This window comes from Rhipicephalus sanguineus, chromosome 3 (assembly GCF_013339695.2).
Source record: "Rhipicephalus sanguineus isolate Rsan-2018 chromosome 3, BIME_Rsan_1.4, whole genome shotgun sequence".
NCBI classification, from domain to species: domain Eukaryota; kingdom Metazoa; phylum Arthropoda; class Arachnida; order Ixodida; family Ixodidae; genus Rhipicephalus; species Rhipicephalus sanguineus.
The window spans coordinates 25,294,535-25,299,191 of NC_051178.1; positions in this window are offsets into that span (position 1 = coordinate 25,294,535).

The window sequence follows — 4,657 nt, forward strand, 5'->3', positions numbered from 1 at the left end:
GAAAGTGCCCGACCAATCCGTCAGAGCCCGTACCGAGTTTCGACGCGAGAACGCGAGGCCGTCAAGAAACAGGTCGACGAAATGCTACGCGACGACATCATCCAGCCGTCCAAGAGTCCGTGGGCGTCACCTGTGGTGTTAGTGAGGAAGAAGGATGGAACCCTACGTTTTTGCGTCGACTATCGTCGCCTGAACAAGGTCACGAAGAAGGACGTGTACCCTCTCCCACGAATAGACGACGCCCTAGATCGACTCCACAACGCCAAGTACTTTTCGTCGATGGACCTCAAGACCGGCTACTGGCAAATCGAAGTCGACGAGAGAGACCGAGAAAAGACTGCCTTCATAACACCAGACGGCCTGTTCGAGTTCAAGGTCATGCCCTTTGGTCTTTGCTCGGCGCCCGCGACTTTCCAACGCGTTATGGATACAGTACTGGCCGGCTTGAAGTGGCAGACGTGCCTTGTGTACTTGGACGACGTCGTTGTGTTTTCCTCAAATTTCGACGAACACCTTCGACGCCTTGAAGCTGTACTTCAAGCAATCAAGACCTCCGGACTCACCCTGAAGCCTGAAAAGTGCCGCTTCGCGTACGAGGAGCTCTTGTTTTTGGGTCACGTGATCAGCAAGAATGGTGTTCGCCCGGACCCGCGGAAAACAGCTGCCATCGCTGCCTTCCCGCCACCCACCGATAAGAAGGCCGTACGCCGTTTTCTCGGCTTGTGCGCCTACTACAGACGCTTCGTCAAGGAATTTTCACGAATAGCCCAGCCACTAACGCACCTGACGAACACCGACGTGCCATTCAAGTGGGAAACGGCGCAAATCGAGGCATTTGAAGAACTTAAACGACGCCTTCAGATGCCTCCAATACTAGCGCATTTCGACGAAGACGCCGATACGGAAATCCACACCGACGCAAGCAGCCTAGGACTCGGCGCCGTCCTCGTGCAGAAGACTGACGGGCTGGAGAGGGTCATCAGTTATGCTAGCCGGTCGCTATCAAAGGCAGAAATCAACTATTCCACAACGGAAAAGGAGTGCCTGGCCATCATCTAGGCTACATCGAAGTTTCGCCCCTACCTCTACGGCCGGCCCTTCAAAGTTGTGAGCGACCACCACGCCTTGTGTTGGCTAGCTAACTTGAAGGACCCTTCCGGTCGCCTCGCACGGTGGAGCCTACGACTGCAAGAATTCGACATTCACGTCGTTTACAAGTCCGGAAGAAAACACTCTGACGCCGACTGCCTGTCTCGTGCCCCCGTGGACCCGCCGCCGCAAGACGACCAGGATGATGACTGCTTCTTGAGAACCATAAGTGCCGACGACTTCGCTGATCCTTCCGTACGTGACCTTCGCATACAACACGGCCGTCCAAGAAACGACGCAGATGACGCCGTACAATTTGGTCTACGGAAGGAGCCCGGCGACGACACTCGACGCCATGCTACCGAACGTCACCGACGAAGAAAACCTCGACGCCGCCGCTTACTTACAACGTGCCGAAGAAGCTCGACAGCTCGCCCGCCTGCGCATCAAGACCCAGCAGCACACCGACAGCCGTCGCTACAATCTTCGACGACGCTTCGTGGAGTACCAGCCCGGCGACCGTGTCTGGGTCTGGACGCCAATACGACGACGTGGAATGAGCGAGAAGCTTCTTCGACGATACTTCGGACCGTACAAGGTACTTCGACGTCTCGGCGCACTCGACTACGAGGTTGTCCCCGACGGCATCACGAACTCTCAGAGGCGCCGAGCTCGACCCGAGGTCGTGCATGTGGTGCGCCTTAAACCGTACTATGCTCGTTAACGCACCTAAGGACTCTAATGTTTGTCTGCTTAGTTTTCGTTAAGTATTGCATGTATTCATGTTCTGTTTTTAAGCATCGGGACGATGCTTTTTCAGAGGGGGGCATTGCCACGTACGTTTCTGATCACTTTTGCTGCATTCGCCCACAAAGGCTGTCGGCAACGCTCAGCGCAAACCGCGCCTCACTCTTCGAGAAGCTTCACGATTGTTGTAGATGATTTTGTTAAGATTGCGCGCAAGACGCGAACGCTCGAGCTCATTCTAGAGATTGCGCAACCACCAGCGATATCGCTGGAAAGTTCGATAGCGCCTGTATATAAGCCGACGCGCTTGACCGCTTGTCAGTTGATCGACGGACGACGCCCTGTTCGCCGCTATCATTGTACAGCGTGTATTGCTGTAGTGCTAGTTCTGATTTTCCGGCCACAAGTTCGGCCAAATAAACAGTTTCATCCTGCAAACGCCGACTGCTGTCTTCGTCGACGTCACGACCACGTGACAATATGTTAGCTGTGCCGTAGCGCAATAGAACGGCGTTATGCGGCGTCGCTTGCACTAACAGTGGTGTTAAGGGCAACGGCAGTACAAGGGGGCCAAATTTTATTGTTCTCGTGGTCCGCGACGCATTTCGCCAGGCATGAGGGGTTTCGTCCTAACTGTTCCTGGTTACGAACTGCGCCGCTAGACGAAGTGTGGTACGGTGGAAATACTGCAGCAGCGTACGAAAGAAAATTGCTGGATCTATCGATGGCTTTCTGCTAACGAAACCTAGACTGCAGTCTCGAGATAACATTGCCGGCTGCCACTCGGTTCCGTCAGCAGTGTAAAAATATCACTTAACTTGCGTGGACCGTAAATTCACAGCGAACTAGCTACATGTACTTCATAAACGTGCCCGCAGGATCACTTGTTTTACGAGGCGTACACTAATGCCGCATTCCCGCCTGTTTCTGAAGTATAGTCACGGCGGAAAACTGAAAAACTTTGTTCCAGGTGCGTAGTTCTTATACAACCTGGATCTGCTCCGCTCATGGGTTGGCTGCTGCGCGGAGCACGCCAGTAGCTTTCGTTCACTCCCGCACTACGGCGCCACCAGCTCAGTGCATGTTTCCTACAGGCGCCAACGTGGGTGCATCCACTTCAAACGGTGCTGTAGTTGCCAAACACCAATAGACCTTGTACAAGCTCTCATATATCACTACACAATAAGCTCTGCTTTTGTGAAGACACGTTTCACTTTCGTGTTATTGGCCTCGAGGCCCACCACTGGAAACGCCGGCGCCACCGTCGGCGTGACGTGCTTGGCAAGATCACGTGGTCTCAGCGGCCGCGTCGGGTGCTTGTGGCGCACTGCCGCGTGCTTTGAAAACGAGTTTCAAGTCCCACATGCGCTGCGGTCTGATCAAATTCGGAAGTTTTCTCTAATTTTCTACTCAGTTGAAACCATTGTAATAGAGCGGCTGCCTCCGAAGGCGACGAACATGGGGCTCTACCGCTCGGTGCCGCAGTGCCGCGCTTACGCAAAGGAGCCCAGTGTCAGCCTGCACTGGTAACCGCGGGACAAGAAACAGCGTGAAGCATGGGTTGTAAAGCTAAGAACCGGCAAGTAGCCATCGGCTACGAGTCTTGTGTGCAACAAGCACTTTCGCGACGAAGACTTTCGTTACTGCGTCGGGCCTGCGATGTTCGGTGAGTAGCAGACAGCGCGCACTGACACGATGGCTCGCGCGCGCTTCCCACCGGCAAATGATGCTTATCTGCCACGGGATGGAAAAGGCGCTACCTTTTACTATGTGCGATGCCATCTCAGAACCCTCCCGTGCGACTGCTTGATCGTCGGCCCCGTGTTCAGCGTCCACAAAATCGACTGCAGATGCGCAAGTCGTTGTTTAGATACGTTGAATTAAAAAACACACAGGGTCCCTCATGCATTCGCCAAAGATGACTAGAAGGCGAAAGCCATCTTCTTCTTGTCAGTAGTTGTACTCATAGAGTTTCCTAAAATTAACTAGAGGGGACTGAGATCGTTCAGCTACCATGGGAATGATGGGTAGTACACAAATTTGCCTAGTCTTCGTGCATGCGCCTTCAAACGCACTTGTGGCTTTGTTTATTGCTGTATTTTGTCGTTCGTTTCGGATAAAAGAATAGACCGTGGTGAACTTCGTGACCAGGTTTGATTTGGTGAGACTAAAAAAGTTAAAGTGGTGAAGTGGAACTGCAGAGTTTTGCTGAACTTTGTTTTGCGACAAAGCGGATGCAGGCGACACGCAGCCAAACGGAGCCGTAAGAACGAAGTTTAGACAAATTTGTGTACTACCCATCATTCCCGTGCTGGCTGAAGCGTCATGCGTTGCAGCTCCCATAGACACTAGCGCCAGAGTTCCCTCTAGTAAGTATTATAGGAAACTCTATGGTTGTACTGATTCTCCCGCGCCCCCCTCCAAAAGCATTCTGCACCTAACACGGTTTCGCCCGGCCCCCGTGACCGATCACGGAGGCAATGCAAAGCGACCACGACGTGTGAATACGTCATCATGTGACGTCACGTTATGTCACGTCATGGTGATGTCATAATGAAGTTACAAAATTAGGAGATGTGTGACGTCATGATGTCGTCATATGGTGACGTCATCACGTGACAATTATTTTTTGCGTCATTCGTCTTGACGTCGCCGACGGTCAATCTTCCCGTTTGAAGAGGTATCTAATGCTTTCGCCTGTATAAGCTACGCGACGTTTGCTGGTGGACTAGCGAGAGTCAAATGCTGCGGCTGTGTGTTGCATTTATGTTGGCAATAACATTTTTTTCAGTCGAGCTTGCGTTCCCCTCACGCAAACACA